The 23108-nt window shown below is 46.2% G+C and overlaps 14 non-coding genes across 14 annotated transcripts; all 14 read left to right on the top strand.

Annotated features, from left to right (window-relative positions):
- Window positions 1-1370: 1370 nt before the first annotated feature.
- Window positions 1371-1561, top strand: LOC142287539 (U2 spliceosomal RNA). Its single transcript, XR_012748496.1, has one exon. It is a non-coding gene; the product is annotated as a U2 spliceosomal RNA (small nuclear RNA).
- Window positions 1562-2948: 1387 nt separating this feature from the next.
- LOC142287538 (U2 spliceosomal RNA) lies at window positions 2949-3139 on the top strand. The gene has a single exon (XR_012748495.1). It is a non-coding gene; the product is annotated as a U2 spliceosomal RNA (small nuclear RNA).
- Window positions 3140-4526: 1387 nt separating this feature from the next.
- On the top strand, window positions 4527-4717 carry LOC142287537 (U2 spliceosomal RNA). Its single transcript, XR_012748494.1, has one exon. It is a non-coding gene; the product is annotated as a U2 spliceosomal RNA (small nuclear RNA).
- A 1387-nt stretch (window positions 4718-6104) lies between these two features.
- LOC142287536 (U2 spliceosomal RNA) lies at window positions 6105-6295 on the top strand. Its single transcript, XR_012748492.1, has one exon. It is a non-coding gene; the product is annotated as a U2 spliceosomal RNA (small nuclear RNA).
- A 1387-nt stretch (window positions 6296-7682) lies between these two features.
- LOC142287535 (U2 spliceosomal RNA) lies at window positions 7683-7873 on the top strand. The gene has a single exon (XR_012748491.1). It is a non-coding gene; the product is annotated as a U2 spliceosomal RNA (small nuclear RNA).
- A 1387-nt stretch (window positions 7874-9260) lies between these two features.
- Window positions 9261-9451, top strand: LOC142287534 (U2 spliceosomal RNA). The gene has a single exon (XR_012748490.1). It is a non-coding gene; the product is annotated as a U2 spliceosomal RNA (small nuclear RNA).
- A 1387-nt stretch (window positions 9452-10838) lies between these two features.
- LOC142287525 (U2 spliceosomal RNA) lies at window positions 10839-11029 on the top strand. Its single transcript, XR_012748486.1, has one exon. It is a non-coding gene; the product is annotated as a U2 spliceosomal RNA (small nuclear RNA).
- Window positions 11030-12416: 1387 nt separating this feature from the next.
- LOC142287532 (U2 spliceosomal RNA) lies at window positions 12417-12607 on the top strand. The gene has a single exon (XR_012748489.1). It is a non-coding gene; the product is annotated as a U2 spliceosomal RNA (small nuclear RNA).
- Window positions 12608-13994: 1387 nt separating this feature from the next.
- On the top strand, window positions 13995-14185 carry LOC142287520 (U2 spliceosomal RNA). The gene has a single exon (XR_012748481.1). It is a non-coding gene; the product is annotated as a U2 spliceosomal RNA (small nuclear RNA).
- A 1387-nt stretch (window positions 14186-15572) lies between these two features.
- Window positions 15573-15763, top strand: LOC142287577 (U2 spliceosomal RNA). Its single transcript, XR_012748532.1, has one exon. It is a non-coding gene; the product is annotated as a U2 spliceosomal RNA (small nuclear RNA).
- A 1387-nt stretch (window positions 15764-17150) lies between these two features.
- On the top strand, window positions 17151-17341 carry LOC142287565 (U2 spliceosomal RNA). Its single transcript, XR_012748521.1, has one exon. It is a non-coding gene; the product is annotated as a U2 spliceosomal RNA (small nuclear RNA).
- Window positions 17342-18728: 1387 nt separating this feature from the next.
- Window positions 18729-18919, top strand: LOC142287554 (U2 spliceosomal RNA). The gene has a single exon (XR_012748510.1). It is a non-coding gene; the product is annotated as a U2 spliceosomal RNA (small nuclear RNA).
- Window positions 18920-20306: 1387 nt separating this feature from the next.
- On the top strand, window positions 20307-20497 carry LOC142287543 (U2 spliceosomal RNA). The gene has a single exon (XR_012748499.1). It is a non-coding gene; the product is annotated as a U2 spliceosomal RNA (small nuclear RNA).
- Window positions 20498-21883: 1386 nt separating this feature from the next.
- Window positions 21884-22074, top strand: LOC142287513 (U2 spliceosomal RNA). The gene has a single exon (XR_012748475.1). It is a non-coding gene; the product is annotated as a U2 spliceosomal RNA (small nuclear RNA).
- Window positions 22075-23108: the final 1034 nt, after the last annotated feature.

Raw genomic sequence — 23108 nt, 5'->3', positions numbered from 1 at the left:
AAGCAGAACTCAATTCACCTGATTCATATTAGCCCGATTTAATGAATTGGAAGAAAGCATACGTCTTCATATGCACCTCAATTTGGCCCATTCACTTTTCACACTTCCTCCTTTTGTTTTTTATCTTTCACACTTTTGACTTTCTTTATTCATCCAAATAGCAAACTCATCACCACTCAACCTGACCAACTCGGCTATGTCCCCGTGCTGCAGTTCTCTGTCTTATCTAGATCATTTGCAATTGAATGGAATAGATCCCTTTTGGACAAAGTGGATTCACCTGCTGCTGCAGTGACCACAGGTGTGATAAGATCTAGAATTGGCATCTGGTGCGATCTCTCCGCTTCCACTCCAAAGAAAGTTACCTGTTTATTCCTATCATGCATTGGTTTTTGGGGTTTTCTTTGAGTAATGATGATCTCTTTAGTAGTCTGTTGGCGCCCTCTCCTGGAGGAATAGTTTGCTTGCTCTTGGACATTCTAAAAGAGAGGTCATGATAGACATTGAGCTTCTGAGCTCAATTGGGGACAGTCATGGGTGATGAATGTTTGCAACCTACTGCGAAGCCTCATACCGCAATATAAGGAACGTCAAATACTAAGAAAGGGCGGCCTATGAAAGAATTACTACTTTCAATAAGTACACTTAAACGGCTAATTGGGAATAGAAAAACTGTAAAAAGCCCTCTGAGAAAGCCCCCCTCTAACCTTTGATAGTAAGCTTTTCTGTAGTCTGCCTGTTGATGTATTTTCCGTTTGAACTGTGCACAACATGAAGAGACGGAACACTGGCGGCTTGTCACAATGCCCCCCGATGACATCACAATAGCGCTGCTGCCTAGAAAACAAGCTGCGCAGAAGAAGTTGTTCTTTGGGTGGGAGGGTGGGCTAGTGGAAGGAGGGGGCAATCTCTTTTTTTCCCGGGTGGTAGGGGGATGACAGGAGAAGGGAAGCGGGTGGTGAGAAAGGTACAGAGGGCAGGGTTTGGGGGCTGGGAAGGAAAGGGAAAAGATTAGGGTTTGGGGATGATGAAAGGGCTTTCTACGGGTAAGGATGGCAAAGGGTGGCAGTGACGGAAAGTCAGGCAACCTGTCCTGTCCGTCTTTTTGTATCGTGAATTGGAAAGACTGCAAGGGGGAGGGGAGTTGCTTGCGCCCTAAAGGAGGAGTTATTCAGATTCATTGCAGTGGGCGGCGGCTGCAAAACGCACCATTCTTCTTGTTTTTGCTCTGCAAAGCAGCCTTTTCAAGGGTTGGCTTGGGTGACAAAATGTCTTGTGTAGGCGTGGGTTTGTCTCCCTCTCGCTCTCTCTCCCTAAGATGTGTCCGGCATAGGCCAGGGTGCCACTCGAGGCCCAAACCAATTCTGGTTATCGCTTCTCGGCCTTTTGGCTAAGATCAAGTGTAGTATCTGTTCTTATCAGTTTAATATCTGATACGTCCCCTATCTGGGGACCATATATTAAATGGATTTTTAGAACAGGGAGATGGAAAAAGAGCTTGCTCTGTCCACTCCACGCATTGACCTGGTATTGCAGTACCTCCAGGAACGGTGCACCCCTTCTTAACCCAGTTTCCAAAAGCAGAACTCAATTCACCTGATTCATATTAGCCCGATTTAATGAATTGGAAGAAAGCATACGTCTTCATATGCACCTCAATTTGGCCCATTCACTTTTCACACTTCCTCCTTTTGTTTTTTATCTTTCACACTTTTGACTTTCTTTATTCATCCAAATAGCAAACTCATCACCACTCAACCTGACCAACTCGGCTATGTCCCCGTGCTGCAGTTCTCTGTCTTATCTAGATCATTTGCAATTGAATGGAATAGATCCCTTTTGGACAAAGTGGATTCACCTGCTGCTGCAGTGACCACAGGTGTGATAAGATCTAGAATTGGCATCTGGTGCGATCTCTCCGCTTCCACTCCAAAGAAAGTTACCTGTTTATTCCTATCATGCATTGGTTTTTGGGGTTTTCTTTGAGTAATGATGATCTCTTTAGTAGTCTGTTGGCGCCCTCTCCTGGAGGAATAGTTTGCTTGCTCTTGGACATTCTAAAAGAGAGGTCATGATAGACATTGAGCTTCTGAGCTCAATTGGGGACAGTCATGGGTGATGAATGTTTGCAACCTACTGCGAAGCCTCATACCGCAATATAAGGAACGTCAAATACTAAGAAAGGGCGGCCTATGAAAGAATTACTACTTTCAATAAGTACACTTAAACGGCTAATTGGGAATAGAAAAACTGTAAAAAGCCCTCTGAGAAAGCCCCCCTCTAACCTTTGATAGTAAGCTTTTCTGTAGTCTGCCTGTTGATGTATTTTCCGTTTGAACTGTGCACAACATGAAGAGACGGAACACTGGCGGCTTGTCACAATGCCCCCCGATGACATCACAATAGCGCTGCTGCCTAGAAAACAAGCTGCGCAGAAGAAGTTGTTCTTTGGGTGGGAGGGTGGGCTAGTGGAAGGAGGGGGCAATCTCTTTTTTTCCCGGGTGGTAGGGGGATGACAGGAGAAGGGAAGCGGGTGGTGAGAAAGGTACAGAGGGCAGGGTTTGGGGGCTGGGAAGGAAAGGGAAAAGATTAGGGTTTGGGGATGATGAAAGGGCTTTCTACGGGTAAGGATGGCAAAGGGTGGCAGTGACGGAAAGTCAGGCAACCTGTCCTGTCCGTCTTTTTGTATCGTGAATTGGAAAGACTGCAAGGGGGAGGGGAGTTGCTTGCGCCCTAAAGGAGGAGTTATTCAGATTCATTGCAGTGGGCGGCGGCTGCAAAACGCACCATTCTTCTTGTTTTTGCTCTGCAAAGCAGCCTTTTCAAGGGTTGGCTTGGGTGACAAAATGTCTTGTGTAGGCGTGGGTTTGTCTCCCTCTCGCTCTCTCTCCCTAAGATGTGTCCGGCATAGGCCAGGGTGCCACTCGAGGCCCAAACCAATTCTGGTTATCGCTTCTCGGCCTTTTGGCTAAGATCAAGTGTAGTATCTGTTCTTATCAGTTTAATATCTGATACGTCCCCTATCTGGGGACCATATATTAAATGGATTTTTAGAACAGGGAGATGGAAAAAGAGCTTGCTCTGTCCACTCCACGCATTGACCTGGTATTGCAGTACCTCCAGGAACGGTGCACCCCTTCTTAACCCAGTTTCCAAAAGCAGAACTCAATTCACCTGATTCATATTAGCCCGATTTAATGAATTGGAAGAAAGCATACGTCTTCATATGCACCTCAATTTGGCCCATTCACTTTTCACACTTCCTCCTTTTGTTTTTTATCTTTCACACTTTTGACTTTCTTTATTCATCCAAATAGCAAACTCATCACCACTCAACCTGACCAACTCGGCTATGTCCCCGTGCTGCAGTTCTCTGTCTTATCTAGATCATTTGCAATTGAATGGAATAGATCCCTTTTGGACAAAGTGGATTCACCTGCTGCTGCAGTGACCACAGGTGTGATAAGATCTAGAATTGGCATCTGGTGCGATCTCTCCGCTTCCACTCCAAAGAAAGTTACCTGTTTATTCCTATCATGCATTGGTTTTTGGGGTTTTCTTTGAGTAATGATGATCTCTTTAGTAGTCTGTTGGCGCCCTCTCCTGGAGGAATAGTTTGCTTGCTCTTGGACATTCTAAAAGAGAGGTCATGATAGACATTGAGCTTCTGAGCTCAATTGGGGACAGTCATGGGTGATGAATGTTTGCAACCTACTGCGAAGCCTCATACCGCAATATAAGGAACGTCAAATACTAAGAAAGGGCGGCCTATGAAAGAATTACTACTTTCAATAAGTACACTTAAACGGCTAATTGGGAATAGAAAAACTGTAAAAAGCCCTCTGAGAAAGCCCCCCTCTAACCTTTGATAGTAAGCTTTTCTGTAGTCTGCCTGTTGATGTATTTTCCGTTTGAACTGTGCACAACATGAAGAGACGGAACACTGGCGGCTTGTCACAATGCCCCCCGATGACATCACAATAGCGCTGCTGCCTAGAAAACAAGCTGCGCAGAAGAAGTTGTTCTTTGGGTGGGAGGGTGGGCTAGTGGAAGGAGGGGGCAATCTCTTTTTTTCCCGGGTGGTAGGGGGATGACAGGAGAAGGGAAGCGGGTGGTGAGAAAGGTACAGAGGGCAGGGTTTGGGGGCTGGGAAGGAAAGGGAAAAGATTAGGGTTTGGGGATGATGAAAGGGCTTTCTACGGGTAAGGATGGCAAAGGGTGGCAGTGACGGAAAGTCAGGCAACCTGTCCTGTCCGTCTTTTTGTATCGTGAATTGGAAAGACTGCAAGGGGGAGGGGAGTTGCTTGCGCCCTAAAGGAGGAGTTATTCAGATTCATTGCAGTGGGCGGCGGCTGCAAAACGCACCATTCTTCTTGTTTTTGCTCTGCAAAGCAGCCTTTTCAAGGGTTGGCTTGGGTGACAAAATGTCTTGTGTAGGCGTGGGTTTGTCTCCCTCTCGCTCTCTCTCCCTAAGATGTGTCCGGCATAGGCCAGGGTGCCACTCGAGGCCCAAACCAATTCTGGTTATCGCTTCTCGGCCTTTTGGCTAAGATCAAGTGTAGTATCTGTTCTTATCAGTTTAATATCTGATACGTCCCCTATCTGGGGACCATATATTAAATGGATTTTTAGAACAGGGAGATGGAAAAAGAGCTTGCTCTGTCCACTCCACGCATTGACCTGGTATTGCAGTACCTCCAGGAACGGTGCACCCCTTCTTAACCCAGTTTCCAAAAGCAGAACTCAATTCACCTGATTCATATTAGCCCGATTTAATGAATTGGAAGAAAGCATACGTCTTCATATGCACCTCAATTTGGCCCATTCACTTTTCACACTTCCTCCTTTTGTTTTTTATCTTTCACACTTTTGACTTTCTTTATTCATCCAAATAGCAAACTCATCACCACTCAACCTGACCAACTCGGCTATGTCCCCGTGCTGCAGTTCTCTGTCTTATCTAGATCATTTGCAATTGAATGGAATAGATCCCTTTTGGACAAAGTGGATTCACCTGCTGCTGCAGTGACCACAGGTGTGATAAGATCTAGAATTGGCATCTGGTGCGATCTCTCCGCTTCCACTCCAAATAAAGTTACCTGTTTATTCCTATCATGCATTGGTTTTTGGGGTTTTCTTTGAGTAATGATGATCTCTTTAGTAGTCTGTTGGCGCCCTCTCCTGGAGGAATAGCTTGCTTGCTCTTGGACATTCTAAAAGAGAGGTCATGATAGACATTGAGCTTCTGAGCTCAATTGGGGACAGTCATGGGTGATGAATGTTTGCAACCTACTGCGAAGCCTCATACCGCAATATAAGGAACGTCAAATACTAAGAAAGGGCGGCCTATGAAAGAATTACTACTTTCAATAAGTACACTTAAACGGCTAATTGGGAATAGAAAAACTGTAAAAAGCCCTCTGAGAAAGCCCCCCTCTAACCTTTGATAGTAAGCTTTTCTGTAGTCTGCCTGTTGATGTATTTTCCGTTTGAACTGTGCACAACATGAAGAGACGGAACACTGGCGGCTTGTCACAATGCCCCCCGATGACATCACAATAGCGCTGCTGCCTAGAAAACAAGCTGCGCAGAAGAAGTTGTTCTTTGGGTGGGAGGGTGGGCTAGTGGAAGGAGGGGGCAATCTCTTTTTTTCCCGGGTGGTAGGGGGATGACAGGAGAAGGGAAGCGGGTGGTGAGAAAGGTACAGAGGGCAGGGTTTGGGGGCTGGGAAGGAAAGGGAAAAGATTAGGGTTTGGGGATGATGAAAGGGCTTTCTACGGGTAAGGATGGCAAAGGGTGGCAGTGACGGAAAGTCAGGCAACCTGTCCTGTCCGTCTTTTTGTATCGTGAATTGGAAAGACTGCAAGGGGGAGGGGAGTTGCTTGCGCCCTAAAGGAGGAGTTATTCAGATTCATTGCAGTGGGCGGCGGCTGCAAAACGCACCATTCTTCTTGTTTTTGCTCTGCAAAGCAGCCTTTTCAAGGGTTGGCTTGGGTGACAAAATGTCTTGTGTAGGCGTGGGTTTGTCTCCCTCTCGCTCTCTCTCCCTAAGATGTGTCCGGCATAGGCCAGGGTGCCACTCGAGGCCCAAACCAATTCTGGTTATCGCTTCTCGGCCTTTTGGCTAAGATCAAGTGTAGTATCTGTTCTTATCAGTTTAATATCTGATACGTCCCCTATCTGGGGACCATATATTAAATGGATTTTTAGAACAGGGAGATGGAAAAAGAGCTTGCTCTGTCCACTCCACGCATTGACCTGGTATTGCAGTACCTCCAGGAACGGTGCACCCCTTCTTAACCCAGTTTCCAAAAGCAGAACTCAATTCACCTGATTCATATTAGCCCGATTTAATGAATTGGAAGAAAGCATACGTCTTCATATGCACCTCAATTTGGCCCATTCACTTTTCACACTTCCTCCTTTTGTTTTTTATCTTTCACACTTTTGACTTTCTTTATTCATCCAAATAGCAAACTCATCACCACTCAACCTGACCAACTCGGCTATGTCCCCGTGCTGCAGTTCTCTGTCTTATCTAGATCATTTGCAATTGAATGGAATAGATCCCTTTTGGACAAAGTGGATTCACCTGCTGCTGCAGTGACCACAGGTGTGATAAGATCTAGAATTGGCATCTGGTGCGATCTCTCCGCTTCCACTCCAAAGAAAGTTACCTGTTTATTCCTATCATGCATTGGTTTTTGGGGTTTTCTTTGAGTAATGATGATCTCTTTAGTAGTCTGTTGGCGCCCTCTCCTGGAGGAATAGTTTGCTTGCTCTTGGACATTCTAAAAGAGAGGTCATGATAGACATTGAGCTTCTGAGCTCAATTGGGGACAGTCATGGGTGATGAATGTTTGCAACCTACTGCGAAGCCTCATACCGCAATATAAGGAACGTCAAATACTAAGAAAGGGCGGCCTATGAAAGAATTACTACTTTCAATAAGTACACTTAAACGGCTAATTGGGAATAGAAAAACTGTAAAAAGCCCTCTGAGAAAGCCCCCCTCTAACCTTTGATAGTAAGCTTTTCTGTAGTCTGCCTGTTGATGTATTTTCCGTTTGAACTGTGCACAACATGAAGAGACGGAACACTGGCGGCTTGTCACAATGCCCCCCGATGACATCACAATAGCGCTGCTGCCTAGAAAACAAGCTGCGCAGAAGAAGTTGTTCTTTGGGTGGGAGGGTGGGCTAGTGGAAGGAGGGGGCAATCTCTTTTTTTCCCGGGTGGTAGGGGGATGACAGGAGAAGGGAAGCGGGTGGTGAGAAAGGTACAGAGGGCAGGGTTTGGGGGCTGGGAAGGAAAGGGAAAAGATTAGGGTTTGGGGATGATGAAAGGGCTTTCTACGGGTAAGGATGGCAAAGGGTGGCAGTGACGGAAAGTCAGGCAACCTGTCCTGTCCGTCTTTTTGTATCGTGAATTGGAAAGACTGCAAGGGGGAGGGGAGTTGCTTGCGCCCTAAAGGAGGAGTTATTCAGATTCATTGCAGTGGGCGGCGGCTGCAAAACGCACCATTCTTCTTGTTTTTGCTCTGCAAAGCAGCCTTTTCAAGGGTTGGCTTGGGTGACAAAATGTCTTGTGTAGGCGTGGGTTTGTCTCCCTCTCGCTCTCTCTCCCTAAGATGTGTCCGGCATAGGCCAGGGTGCCACTCGAGGCCCAAACCAATTCTGGTTATCGCTTCTCGGCCTTTTGGCTAAGATCAAGTGTAGTATCTGTTCTTATCAGTTTAATATCTGATACGTCCCCTATCTGGGGACCATATATTAAATGGATTTTTAGAACAGGGAGATGGAAAAAGAGCTTGCTCTGTCCACTCCACGCATTGACCTGGTATTGCAGTACCTCCAGGAACGGTGCACCCCTTCTTAACCCAGTTTCCAAAAGCAGAACTCAATTCACCTGATTCATATTAGCCCGATTTAATGAATTGGAAGAAAGCATACGTCTTCATATGCACCTCAATTTGGCCCATTCACTTTTCACACTTCCTCCTTTTGTTTTTTATCTTTCACACTTTTGACTTTCTTTATTCATCCAAATAGCAAACTCATCACCACTCAACCTGACCAACTCGGCTATGTCCCCGTGCTGCAGTTCTCTGTCTTATCTAGATCATTTGCAATTGAATGGAATAGATCCCTTTTGGACAAAGTGGATTCACCTGCTGCTGCAGTGACCACAGGTGTGATAAGATCTAGAATTGGCATCTGGTGCGATCTCTCCGCTTCCACTCCAAAGAAAGTTACCTGTTTATTCCTATCATGCATTGGTTTTTGGGGTTTTCTTTGAGTAATGATGATCTCTTTAGTAGTCTGTTGGCGCCCTCTCCTGGAGGAATAGTTTGCTTGCTCTTGGACATTCTAAAAGAGAGGTCATGATAGACATTGAGCTTCTGAGCTCAATTGGGGACAGTCATGGGTGATGAATGTTTGCAACCTACTGCGAAGCCTCATACCGCAATATAAGGAACGTCAAATACTAAGAAAGGGCGGCCTATGAAAGAATTACTACTTTCAATAAGTACACTTAAACGGCTAATTGGGAATAGAAAAACTGTAAAAAGCCCTCTGAGAAAGCCCCCCTCTAACCTTTGATAGTAAGCTTTTCTGTAGTCTGCCTGTTGATGTATTTTCCGTTTGAACTGTGCACAACATGAAGAGACGGAACACTGGCGGCTTGTCACAATGCCCCCCGATGACATCACAATAGCGCTGCTGCCTAGAAAACAAGCTGCGCAGAAGAAGTTGTTCTTTGGGTGGGAGGGTGGGCTAGTGGAAGGAGGGGGCAATCTCTTTTTTTCCCGGGTGGTAGGGGGATGACAGGAGAAGGGAAGCGGGTGGTGAGAAAGGTACAGAGGGCAGGGTTTGGGGGCTGGGAAGGAAAGGGAAAAGATTAGGGTTTGGGGATGATGAAAGGGCTTTCTACGGGTAAGGATGGCAAAGGGTGGCAGTGACGGAAAGTCAGGCAACCTGTCCTGTCCGTCTTTTTGTATCGTGAATTGGAAAGACTGCAAAGGGGAGGGGAGTTGCTTGCGCCCTAAAGGAGGAGTTATTCAGATTCATTGCAGTGGGCGGCGGCTGCAAAACGCACCATTCTTCTTGTTTTTGCTCTGCAAAGCAGCCTTTTCAAGGGTTGGCTTGGGTGACAAAATGTCTTGTGTAGGCGTGGGTTTGTCTCCCTCTCGTTCTCTCTCCCTAAGATGTGTCCGGCATAGGCCAGGGTGCCACTCGAGGCCCAAACCAATTCTGGTTATCGCTTCTCGGCCTTTTGGCTAAGATCAAGTGTAGTATCTGTTCTTATCAGTTTAATATCTGATACGTCCCCTATCTGGGGACCATATATTAAATGGATTTTTAGAACAGGGAGATGGAAAAAGAGCTTGCTCTGTCCACTCCACGCATTGACCTGGTATTGCAGTACCTCCAGGAACGGTGCACCCCTTCTTAACCCAGTTTCCAAAAGCAGAACTCAATTCACCTGATTCATATTAGCCCGATTTAATGAATTGGAAGAAAGCATACGTCTTCATATGCACCTCAATTTGGCCCATTCACTTTTCACACTTCCTCCTTTTGTTTTTTATCTTTCACACTTTTGACTTTCTTTATTCATCCAAATAGCAAACTCATCACCACTCAACCTGACCAACTCGGCTATGTCCCCGTGCTGCAGTTCTCTGTCTTATCTAGATCATTTGCAATTGAATGGAATAGATCCCTTTTGGACAAAGTGGATTCACCTGCTGCTGCAGTGACCACAGGTGTGATAAGATCTAGAATTGGCATCTGGTGCGATCTCTCCGCTTCCACTCCAAAGAAAGTTACCTGTTTATTCCTATCATGCATTGGTTTTTGGGGTTTTCTTTGAGTAATGATGATCTCTTTAGTAGTCTGTTGGCGCCCTCTCCTGGAGGAATAGTTTGCTTGCTCTTGGACATTCTAAAAGAGAGGTCATGATAGACATTGAGCTTCTGAGCTCAATTGGGGACAGTCATGGGTGATGAATGTTTGCAACCTACTGCGAAGCCTCATACCGCAATATAAGGAACGTCAAATACTAAGAAAGGGCGGCCTATGAAAGAATTACTACTTTCAATAAGTACACTTAAACGGCTAATTGGGAATAGAAAAACTGTAAAAAGCCCTCTGAGAAAGCCCCCCTCTAACCTTTGATAGTAAGCTTTTCTGTAGTCTGCCTGTTGATGTATTTTCCGTTTGAACTGTGCACAACATGAAGAGACGGAACACTGGCGGCTTGTCACAATGCCCCCCGATGACATCACAATAGCGCTGCTGCCTAGAAAACAAGCTGCGCAGAAGAAGTTGTTCTTTGGGTGGGAGGGTGGGCTAGTGGAAGGAGGGGGCAATCTCTTTTTTTCCCGGGTGGTAGGGGGATGACAGGAGAAGGGAAGCGGGTGGTGAGAAAGGTACAGAGGGCAGGGTTTGGGGGCTGGGAAGGAAAGGGAAAAGATTAGGGTTTGGGGATGATGAAAGGGCTTTCTACGGGTAAGGATGGCAAAGGGTGGCAGTGACGGAAAGTCAGGCAACCTGTCCTGTCCGTCTTTTTGTATCGTGAATTGGAAAGACTGCAAGGGGGAGGGGAGTTGCTTGCGCCCTAAAGGAGGAGTTATTCAGATTCATTGCAGTGGGCGGCGGCTGCAAAACGCACCATTCTTCTTGTTTTTGCTCTGCAAAGCAGCCTTTTCAAGGGTTGGCTTGGGTGACAAAATGTCTTGTGTAGGCGTGGGTTTGTCTCCCTCTCGCTCTCTCTCCCTAAGATGTGTCCGGCATAGGCCAGGGTGCCACTCGAGGCCCAAACCAATTCTGGTTATCGCTTCTCGGCCTTTTGGCTAAGATCAAGTGTAGTATCTGTTGTTATCAGTTTAATATCTGATACGTCCCCTATCTGGGGACCATATATTAAATGGATTTTTAGAACAGGGAGATGGAAAAAGAGCTTGCTCTGTCCACTCCACGCATTGACCTGGTATTGCAGTACCTCCAGGAACGGTGCACCCCTTCTTAACCCAGTTTCCAAAAGCAGAACTCAATTCACCTGATTCATATTAGCCCGATTTAATGAATTGGAAGAAAGCATACGTCTTCATATGCACCTCAATTTGGCCCATTCACTTTTCACACTTCCTCCTTTTGTTTTTTATCTTTCACACTTTTGACTTTCTTTATTCATCCAAATAGCAAACTCATCACCACTCAACCTGACCAACTCGGCTATGTCCCCGTGCTGCAGTTCTCTGTCTTATCTAGATCATTTGCAATTGAATGGAATAGATCCCTTTTGGACAAAGTGGATTCACCTGCTGCTGCAGTGACCACAGGTGTGATAAGATCTAGAATTGGCATCTGGTGCGATCTCTCCGCTTCCACTCCAAAGAAAGTTACCTGTTTATTCCTATCATGCATTGGTTTTTGGGGTTTTCTTTGAGTAATGATGATCTCTTTAGTAGTCTGTTGGCGCCCTCTCCTGGAGGAATAGTTTGCTTGCTCTTGGACATTCTAAAAGAGAGGTCATGATAGACATTGAGCTTCTGAGCTCAATTGGGGACAGTCATGGGTGATGAATGTTTGCAACCTACTGCGAAGCCTCATACCGCAATATAAGGAACGTCAAATACTAAGAAAGGGCGGCCTATGAAAGAATTACTACTTTCAATAAGTACACTTAAACGGCTAATTGGGAATAGAAAAACTGTAAAAAGCCCTCTGAGAAAGCCCCCCTCTAACCTTTGATAGTAAGCTTTTCTGTAGTCTGCCTGTTGATGTATTTTCCGTTTGAACTGTGCACAACATGAAGAGACGGAACACTGGCGGCTTGTCACAATGCCCCCCGATGACATCACAATAGCGCTGCTGCCTAGAAAACAAGCTGCGCAGAAGAAGTTGTTCTTTGGGTGGGAGGGTGGGCTAGTGGAAGGAGGGGGCAATCTCTTTTTTTCCCGGGTGGTAGGGGGATGACAGGAGAAGGGAAGCGGGTGGTGAGAAAGGTACAGAGGGCAGGGTTTGGGGGCTGGGAAGGAAAGGGAAAAGATTAGGGTTTGGGGATGATGAAAGGGCTTTCTACGGGTAAGGATGGCAAAGGGTGGCAGTGACGGAAAGTCAGGCAACCTGTCCTGTCCGTCTTTTTGTATCGTGAATTGGAAAGACTGCAAGGGGGAGGGGAGTTGCTTGCGCCCTAAAGGAGGAGTTATTCAGATTCATTGCAGTGGGCGGCGGCTGCAAAACGCACCATTCTTCTTGTTTTTGCTCTGCAAAGCAGCCTTTTCAAGGGTTGGCTTGGGTGACAAAATGTCTTGTGTAGGCGTGGGTTTGTCTCCCTCTCGCTCTCTCTCCCTAAGATGTGTCCGGCATAGGCCAGGGTGCCACTCGAGGCCCAAACCAATTCTGGTTATCGCTTCTCGGCCTTTTGGCTAAGATCAAGTGTAGTATCTGTTCTTATCAGTTTAATATCTGATACGTCCCCTATCTGGGGACCATATATTAAATGGATTTTTAGAACAGGGAGATGGAAAAAGAGCTTGCTCTGTCCACTCCACGCATTGACCTGGTATTGCAGTACCTCCAGGAACGGTGCACCCCTTCTTAACCCAGTTTCCAAAAGCAGAACTCAATTCACCTGATTCATATTAGCCCGATTTAATGAATTGGAAGAAAGCATACGTCTTCATATGCACCTCAATTTGGCCCATTCACTTTTCACACTTCCTCCTTTTGTTTTTTATCTTTCACACTTTTGACTTTCTTTATTCATCCAAATAGCAAACTCATCACCACTCAACCTGACCAACTCGGCTATGTCCCCGTGCTGCAGTTCTCTGTCTTATCTAGATCATTTGCAATTGAATGGAATAGATCCCTTTTGGACAAAGTGGATTCACCTGCTGCTGCAGTGACCACAGGTGTGATAAGATCTAGAATTGGCATCTGGTGCGATCTCTCCGCTTCCACTCCAAAGAAAGTTACCTGTTTATTCCTATCATGCATTGGTTTTTGGGGTTTTCTTTGAGTAATGATGATCTCTTTAGTAGTCTGTTGGCGCCCTCTCCTGGAGGAATAGTTTGCTTGCTCTTGGACATTCTAAAAGAGAGGTCATGATAGACATTGAGCTTCTGAGCTCAATTGGGGACAGTCATGGGTGATGAATGTTTGCAACCTACTGCGAAGCCTCATACCGCAATATAAGGAACGTCAAATACTAAGAAAGGGCGGCCTATGAAAGAATTACTACTTTCAATAAGTACACTTAAACGGCTAATTGGGAATAGAAAAACTGTAAAAAGCCCTCTGAGAAAGCCCCCCTCTAACCTTTGATAGTAAGCTTTTCTGTAGTCTGCCTGTTGATGTATTTTCCGTTTGAACTGTGCACAACATGAAGAGACGGAACACTGGCGGCTTGTCACAATGCCCCCCGATGACATCACAATAGCGCTGCTGCCTAGAAAACAAGCTGCGCAGAAGAAGTTGTTCTTTGGGTGGGAGGGTGGGCTAGTGGAAGGAGGGGGCAATCTCTTTTTTTCCCGGGTGGTAGGGGGATGACAGGAGAAGGGAAGCGGGTGGTGAGAAAGGTACAGAGGGCAGGGTTTGGGGGCTGGGAAGGAAAGGGAAAAGATTAGGGTTTGGGGATGATGAAAGGGCTTTCTACGGGTAAGGATGGCAAAGGGTGGCAGTGACGGAAAGTCAGGCAACCTGTCCTGTCCGTCTTTTTGTATCGTGAATTGGAAAGACTGCAAGGGGGAGGGGAGTTGCTTGCGCCCTAAAGGAGGAGTTATTCAGATTCATTGCAGTGGGCGGCGGCTGCAAAACGCACCATTCTTCTTGTTTTTGCTCTGCAAAGCAGCCTTTTCAAGGGTTGGCTGGGGTGACAAAATGTCTTGTGTAGGCGTGGGTTTGTCTCCCTCTCGCTCTCTCTCCCTAAGATGTGTCCGGCATAGGCCAGGGTGCCACTCGAGGCCCAAACCAATTCTGGTTATCGCTTCTCGGCCTTTTGGCTAAGATCAAGTGTAGTATCTGTTCTTATCAGTTTAATATCTGATACGTCCCCTATCTGGGGACCATATATTAAATGGATTTTTAGAACAGGGAGATGGAAAAAGAGCTTGCTCTGTCCACTCCACGCATTGACCTGGTATTGCAGTACCTCCAGGAACGGTGCACCCCTTCTTAACCCAGTTTCCAAAAGCAGAACTCAATTCACCTGATTCATATTAGCCCGATTTAATGAATTGGAAGAAAGCATACGTCTTCATATGCACCTCAATTTGGCCCATTCACTTTTCACACTTCCTCCTTTTGTTTTTTATCTTTCACACTTTTGACTTTCTTTATTCATCCAAATAGCAAACTCATCACCACTCAACCTGACCAACTCGGCTATGTCCCCGTGCTGCAGTTCTCTGTCTTATCTAGATCATTTGCAATTGAATGGAATAGATCCCTTTTGGACAAAGTGGATTCACCTGCTGCTGCAGTGACCACAGGTGTGATAAGATCTAGAATTGGCATCTGGTGCGATCTCTCCGCTTCCACTCCAAAGAAAGTTACCTGTTTATTCCTATCATGCATTGGTTTTTGGGGTTTTCTTTGAGTAATGATGATCTCTTTAGTAGTCTGTTGGCGCCCTCTCCTGGAGGAATAGTTTGCTTGCTCTTGGACATTCTAAAAGAGAGGTCATGATAGACATTGAGCTTCTGAGCTCAATTGGGGACAGTCATGGGTGATGAATGTTTGCAACCTACTGCGAAGCCTCATACCGCAATATAAGGAACGTCAAATACTAAGAAAGGGCGGCCTATGAAAGAATTACTACTTTCAATAAGTACACTTAAACGGCTAATTGGGAATAGAAAAACTGTAAAAAGCCCTCTGAGAAAGCCCCCCTCTAACCTTTGATAGTAAGCTTTTCTGTAGTCTGCCTGTTGATGTATTTTCCGTTTGAACTGTGCACAACATGAAGAGACGGAACACTGGCGGCTTGTCACAATGCCCCCCGATGACATCACAATAGCGCTGCTGCCTAGAAAACAAGCTGCGCAGAAGAAGTTGTTCTTTGGGTGGGAGGGTGGGCTAGTGGAAGGAGGGGGCAATCTCTTTTTTTCCCGGGTGGTAGGGGGATGACAGGAGAAGGGAAGCGGGTGGTGAGAAAGGTACAGAGGGCAGGGTTTGGGGGCTGGGAAGGAAAGGGAAAAGATTAGGGTTTGGGGATGATGAAAGGGCTTTCTACGGGTAAGGATGGCAAAGGGTGGCAGTGACGGAAAGTCAGGCAACCTGTCCTGTCCGTCTTTTTGTATCGTGAATTGGAAAGACTGCAAGGGGGAGGGGAGTTGCTTGCGCCCTAAAGGAGGAGTTATTCAGATTCATTGCAGTGGGCGGCGGCTGCAAAACGCACCATTCTTCTTGTTTTTGCTCTGCAAAGCAGCCTTTTCAAGGGTTGGCTTGGGTGACAAAATGTCTTGTGTAGGCGTGGGTTTGTCTCCCTCTCGCTCTCTCTCCCTAAGATGTGTCCGGCATAGGCCAGGGTGCCACTCGAGGCCCAAACCAATTCTGGTTATCGCTTCTCGGCCTTTTGGCTAAGATCAAGTGTAGTATCTGTTCTTATCAGTTTAATATCTGATACGTCCCCTATCTGGGGACCATATATTAAATGGATTTTTAGAACAGGGAGATGGAAAAAGAGCTTGCTCTGTCCACTCCACGCATTGACCTGGTATTGCAGTACCTCCAGGAACGGTGCACCCCTTCTTAACCCAGTTTCCAAAAGCAGAACTCAATTCACCTGATTCATATTAGCCCGATTTAATGAATTGGAAGAAAGCATACGTCTTCATATGCACCTCAATTTGGCCCATTCACTTTTCACACTTCCTCCTTTTGTTTTTTATCTTTCACACTTTTGACTTTCTTTATTCATCCAAATAGCAAACTCATCACCACTCAACCTGACCAACTCGGCTATGTCCCCGTGCTGCAGTTCTCTGTCTTATCTAGATCATTTGCAATTGAATGGAATAGATCCCTTTTGGACAAAGTGGATTCACCTGCTGCTGCAGTGACCACAGGTGTGATAAGATCTAGAATTGGCATCTGGTGCGATCTCTCCGCTTCCACTCCAAAGAAAGTTACCTGTTTATTCCTATCATGCATTGGTTTTTGGGGTTTTCTTTGAGTAATGATGATCTCTTTAGTAGTCTGTTGGCGCCCTCTCCTGGAGGAATAGTTTGCTTGCTCTTGGACATTCTAAAAGAGAGGTCATGATAGACATTGAGCTTCTGAGCTCAATTGGGGACAGTCATGGGTGATGAATGTTTGCAACCTACTGCGAAGCCTCATACCGCAATATAAGGAACGTCAAATACTAAGAAAGGGCGGCCTATGAAAGAATTACTACTTTCAATAAGTACACTTAAACGGCTAATTGGGAATAGAAAAACTGTAAAAAGCCCTCTGAGAAAGCCCCCCTCTAACCTTTGATAGTAAGCTTTTCTGTAGTCTGCCTGTTGATGTATTTTCCGTTTGAACTGTGCACAACATGAAGAGACGGAACACTGGCGGCTTGTCACAATGCCCCCCGATGACATCACAATAGCGCTGCTGCCTAGAAAACAAGCTGCGCAGAAGAAGTTGTTCTTTGGGTGGGAGGGTGGGCTAGTGGAAGGAGGGGGCAATCTCTTTTTTTCCCGGGTGGTAGGGGGATGACAGGAGAAGGGAAGCGGGTGGTGAGAAAGGTACAGAGGGCAGGGTTTGGGGGCTGGGAAGGAAAGGGAAAAGATTAGGGTTTGGGGATGATGAAAGGGCTTTCTACGGGTAAGGATGGCAAAGGGTGGCAGTGACGGAAAGTCAGGCAACCTGTCCTGTCCGTCTTTTTGTATCGTGAATTGGAAAGACTGCAAGGGGGAGGGGAGTTGCTTGCGCCCTAAAGGAGGAGTTATTCAGATTCATTGCAGTGGGCGGCGGCTGCAAAACGCACCATTCTTCTTGTTTTTGCTCTGCAAAGCAGCCTTTTCAAGGGTTGGCTTGGGTGACAAAATGTCTTGTGTAGGCGTGGGTTTGTCTCCCTCTCGCTCTCTCTCCCTAAGATGTGTCCGGCATAGGCCAGGGTGCCACTCGAGGCCCAAACCAATTCTGGTTATCGCTTCTCGGCCTTTTGGCTAAGATCAAGTGTAGTATCTGTTCTTATCAGTTTAATATCTGATACGTCCCCTATCTGGGGACCATATATTAAATGGATTTTTAGAACAGGGAGATGGAAAAAGAGCTTGCTCTGTCCACTCCACGCATTGACCTGGTATTGCAGTACCTCCAGGAACGGTGCACCCCTTCTTAACCCAGTTTCCAAAAGCAGAACTCAATTCACCTGATTCATATTAGCCCGATTTAATGAATTGGAAGAAAGCATACGTCTTCATATGCACCTCAATTTGGCCCATTCACTTTTCACACTTCCTCCTTTTGTTTTTTATCTTTCACACTTTTGACTTTCTTTATTCATCCAAATAGCAAACTCATCACCACTCAACCTGACCAACTCGGCTATGTCCCCGTGCTGCAGTTCTCTGTCTTATCTAGATCATTTGCAATTGAATGGAATAGATCCCTTTTGGACAAAGTGGATTCACCTGCTGCTGCAGTGACCACAGGTGTGATAAGATCTAGAATTGGCATCTGGTGCGATCTCTCCGCTTCCACTCCAAAGAAAGTTACCTGTTTATTCCTATCATGCATTGGTTTTTGGGGTTTTCTTTGAGTAATGATGATCTCTTTAGTAGTCTGTTGGCGCCCTCTCCTGGAGGAATAGTTTGCTTGCTCTTGGACATTCTAAAAGAGAGGTCATGATAGACATTGAGCTTCTGAGCTCAATTGGGGACAGTCATGGGTGATGAATGTTTGCAACCTACTGCGAAGCCTCATACCGCAATATAAGGAACGTCAAATACTAAGAAAGGGCGGCCTATGAAAGAATTACTACTTTCAATAAGTACACTTAAACGGCTAATTGGGAATAGAAAAACTGTAAAAAGCCCTCTGAGAAAGCCCCCCTCTAACCTTTGATAGTAAGCTTTTCTGTAGTCTGCCTGTTGATGTATTTTCCGTTTGAACTGTGCACAACATGAAGAGACGGAACACTGGCGGCTTGTCACAATGCCCCCCGATGACATCACAATAGCGCTGCTGCCTAGAAAACAAGCTGCGCAGAAGAAGTTGTTCTTTGGGTGGGAGGGTGGGCTAGTGGAAGGAGGGGGCAATCTCTTTTTTTCCCGGGTGGTAGGGGGATGACAGGAGAAGGGAAGCGGGTGGTGAGAAAGGTACAGAGGGCAGGGTTTGGGGGCTGGGAAGGAAAGGGAAAAGATTAGGGTTTGGGGATGATGAAAGGGCTTTCTACGGGTAAGGATGGCAAAGGGTGGCAGTGACGGAAAGTCAGGCAACCTGTCCTGTCCGTCTTTTTGTATCGTGAATTGGAAAGACTGCAAGGGGGAGGGGAGTTGCTTGCGCCCTAAAGGAGGAGTTATTCAGATTCATTGCAGTGGGCGGCGGCTGCAAAACGCACCATTCTTCTTGTTTTTGCTCTGCAAAGCAGCCTTTTCAAGGGTTGGCTTGGGTGACAAAATGTCTTGTGTAGGCGTGGGTTTGTCTCCCTCTCGCTCTCTCTCTCTAAGATGTGTCCGGCATAGGCCAGGGTGCCACTCGAGGCCCAAACCAATTCTGGTTATCGCTTCTCGGCCTTTTGGCTAAGATCAAGTGTAGTATCTGTTCTTATCAGTTTAATATCTGATACGTCCCCTATCTGGGGACCATATATTAAATGGATTTTTAGAACAGGGAGATGGAAAAAGAGCTTGCTCTGTCCACTCCACGCATTGACCTGGTATTGCAGTACCTCCAGGAACGGTGCACCCCTTCTTAACCCAGTTTCCAAAAGCAGAACTCAATTCACCTGATTCATATTAGCCCGATTTAATGAATTGGAAGAAAGCATACGTCTTCATATGCACCTCAATTTGGCCCATTCACTTTTCACACTTCCTCCTTTTGTTTTTTATCTTTCACACTTTTGACTTTCTTTATTCATCCAAATAGCAAACTCATCACCACTCAACCTGACCAACTCGGCTATGTCCCCGTGCTGCAGTTCTCTGTCTTATCTAGATCATTTGCAATTGAATGGAATAGATCCCTTTTGGACAAAGTGGATTCACCTGCTGCTGCAGTGACCACAGGTGTGATAAGATCTAGAATTGGCATCTGGTGCGATCTCTCCGCTTCCACTCCAAAGAAAGTTACCTGTTTATTCCTATCATGCATTGGTTTTTGGGGTTTTCTTTGAGTAATGATGATCTCTTTAGTAGTCTGTTGGCGCCCTCTCCTGGAGGAATAGTTTGCTTGCTCTTGGACATTCTAAAAGAGAGGTCATGATAGACATTGAGCTTCTGAGCTCAATTGGGGACAGTCATGGGTGATGAATGTTTGCAACCTACTGCGAAGCCTCATACCGCAATATAAGGAACGTCAAATACTAAGAAAGGGCGGCCTATGAAAGAATTACTACTTTCAATAAGTACACTTAAACGGCTAATTGGGAATAGAAAAACTGTAAAAAGCCCTCTGAGAAAGCCCCCCTCTAACCTTTGATAGTAAGCTTTTCTGTAGTCTGCCTGTTGATGTATTTTCCGTTTGAACTGTGCACAACATGAAGAGACGGAACACTGGCGGCTTGTCACAATGCCCCCCGATGACATCACAATAGCGCTGCTGCCTAGAAAACAAGCTGCGCAGAAGAAGTTGTTCTTTGGGTGGGAGGGTGGGCTAGTGGAAGGAGGGGGCAATCTCTTTTTTTCCCGGGTGGTAGGGGGATGACAGGAGAAGGGAAGCGGGTGGTGAGAAAGGTACAGAGGGCAGGGTTTGGGGGCTGGGAAGGAAAGGGAAAAGATTAGGGTTTGGGGATGATGAAAGGGCTTTCTACGGGTAAGGATGGCAAAGGGTGGCAGTGACGGAAAGTCAGGCAACCTGTCCTGTCCGTCTTTTTGTATCGTGAATTGGAAAGACTGCAAGGGGGAGGGGAGTTGCTTGCGCCCTAAAGGAGGAGTTATTCAGATTCATTGCAGTGGGCGGCGGCTGCAAAACGCACCATTCTTCTTGTTTTTGCTCTGCAAAGCAGCCTTTTCAAGGGTTGGCTTGGGTGACAAAATGTCTTGTGTAGGCGTGGGTTTGTCTCCCTCTCGCTCTCTCTCCCTAAGATGTGTCCGGCATAGGCCAGGGTGCCACTCGAGGCCCAAACCAATTCTGGTTATCGCTTCTCGGCCTTTTGGCTAAGATCAAGTGTAGTATCTGTTCTTATCAGTTTAATATCTGATACGTCCCCTATCTGGGGACCATATATTAAATGGATTTTTAGAACAGGGAGATGGAAAAAGAGCTTGCTCTGTCCACTCCACGCATTGACCTGGTATTGCAGTACCTCCAGGAACGGTGCACCCCTTCTTAACCCAGTTTCCAAAAGCAGAACTCAATTCACCTGATTCATATTAGCCCGATTTAATGAATTGGAAGAAAGCATACGTCTTCATATGCACCTCAATTTGGCCCATTCACTTTTCACACTTCCTCCTTTTGTTTTTTATCTTTCACACTTTTGACTTTCTTTATTCATCCAAATAGCAAACTCATCACCACTCAACCTGACCAACTCGGCTATGTCCCCGTGCTGCAGTTCTCTGTCTTATCTAGATCATTTGCAATTGAATGGAATAGATCCCTTTTGGACAAAGTGGATTCACCTGCTGCTGCAGTGACCACAGGTGTGATAACATCTAGAATTGGCATCTGGTGCGATCTCTCCGCTTCCACTCCAAAGAAAGTTACCTGTTTATTCCTATCATGCATTGGTTTTTGGGGTTTTCTTTGAGTAATGATGATCTCTTTAGTAGTCTGTTGGCGCCCTCTCCTGGAGGAATAGTTTGCTTGCTCTTGGACATTCTAAAAGAGAGGTCATGATAGACATTGAGCTTCTGAGCTCAATTGGGGACAGTCATGGGTGATGAATGTTTGCAACCTACTGCGAAGCCTCATACCGCAATATAAGGAACGTCAAATACTAAGAAAGGGCGGCCTATGAAAGAATTACTACTTTCAATAAGTACACTTAAACGGCTAATTGGGAATAGAAAAACTGTAAAAAGCCCTCTGAGAAAGCCCCCCTCTAACCTTTGATAGTAAGCTTTTCTGTAGTCTGCCTGTTGATGTATTTTCCGTTTGAACTGTGCACAACATGAAGAGACGGAACACTGGCGGCTTGTCACAATGCCCCCCGATGACATCACAATAGCGCTGCTGCCTAGAAAACAAGCTGCGCAGAAGAAGTTGTTCTTTGGGTGGGAGGGTGGGCTAGTGGAAGGAGGGGGCAATCTCTTTTTTTCCCGGGTGGTAGGGGGATGACAGGAGAAGGGAAGCGGGTGGTGAGAAAGGTACAGAGGGCAGGGTTTGGGGCTGGGAAGGAAAGGGAAAAGATTAGGGTTTGGGGATGATGAAAGGGCTTTCTACGGGTAAGGATGGCAAAGGGTGGCAGTGACGGAAAGTCAGGCAACCTGTCCTGTCCGTCTTTTTGTATCGTGAATTGGAAAGACTGCAAGGGGGAGGGGAGTTGCTTGCGCCCTAAAGGAGGAGTTATTCAGATTCATTGCAGTGGGCGGCGGCTGCAAAACGCACCATTCTTCTTGTTTTTGCTCTGCAAAGCAGCCTTTTCAAGGGTTGGCTTGGGTGACAAAATGTCTTGTGTAGGCGTGGGTTTGTCTCCCTCTCGCTCTCTCTCCCTAAGATGTGTCCGGCATAGGCCAGGGTGCCACTCGAGGCCCAAACCAATTCTGGTTATCGCTTCTCGGCCTTTTGGCTAAGATCAAGTGTAGTATCTGTTCTTATCAGTTTAATATCTGATACGTCCCCTATCTGGGGACCATATATTAAATGGATTTTTAGAACAGGGAGATGGAAAAAGAGCTTGCTCTGTCCACTCCACGCATTGACCTGGTATTGCAGTACCTCCAGGAACGGTGCACCCCTTCTTAACCCAGTTTCCAAAAGCAGAACTCAATTCACCTGATTCATATTAGCCCGATTTAATGAATTGGAAGAAAGCATACGTCTTCATATGCACCTCAATTTGGCCCATTCACTTTTCACACTTCCTCCTTTTGTTTTTTATCTTTCACACTTTTGACTTTCTTTATTCATCCAAATAGCAAACTCATCACCACTCAACCTGACCAACTCGGCTATGTCCCCGTGCTGCAGTTCTCTGTCTTATCTAGATCATTTGCAATTGAATGGAATAGATCCCTTTTGGACAAAGTGGATTCACCTGCTGCTGCAGTGACCACAGGTGTGATAAGATCTAGAATTGGCATCTGGTGCGATCTCTCCGCTTCCACTCCAAAGAAAGTTACCTGTTTATTCCTATCATGCATTGGTTTTTGGGGTTTTCTTTGAGTAATGATGATCTCTTTAGTAGTCTGTTGGCGCCCTCTCCTGGAGGAATAGTTTGCTTGCTCTTGGACATTCTAAAAGAGAGGTCATGATAGACATTGAGCTTCTGAGCTCAATTGGGGACAGTCATGGGTGATGAATGTTTGCAACCTACTGCGAAGCCTCATACCGCAATATAAGGAACGTCAAATACTAAGAAAGGGCGGCCTATGAAAGAATTACTACTTTCAATAAGTACACTTAAACGGCTAATTGGGAATAGAAAAACTGTAAAAAGCCCTCTGAGAAAGCCCCCCTCTAACCTTTGATAGTAAGCTTTTCTGTAGTCTGCCTGTTGATGTATTTTCCGTTTGAACTGTGCACAACATGAAGAGACGGAACACTGGCGGCTTGTCACAATGCCCCCCGATGACATCACAATAGCGCTGCTGCCTAGAAAACAAGCTGCGCAGAAGAAGTTGTTCTTTGGGTGGGAGGGTGGGCTAGTGGAAGGAGGGGGCAATCTCTTTTTTTCCCGGGTGGTAGGGGGATGACAGGAGAAGGGAAGCGGGTGGTGAGAAAGGTACAGAGGGCAGGGTTTGGGGGCTGGGAAGGAAAGGGAAAAGATTAGGG

Source organism: Anomaloglossus baeobatrachus, unplaced genomic scaffold, assembly GCF_048569485.1.
Source record: "Anomaloglossus baeobatrachus isolate aAnoBae1 unplaced genomic scaffold, aAnoBae1.hap1 Scaffold_735, whole genome shotgun sequence".
NCBI classification, from domain to species: domain Eukaryota; kingdom Metazoa; phylum Chordata; class Amphibia; order Anura; family Aromobatidae; genus Anomaloglossus; species Anomaloglossus baeobatrachus.
Note: the sequence above shows the minus strand (reverse complement) of the source record. Positions and strands in the feature narration are given on the sequence as shown.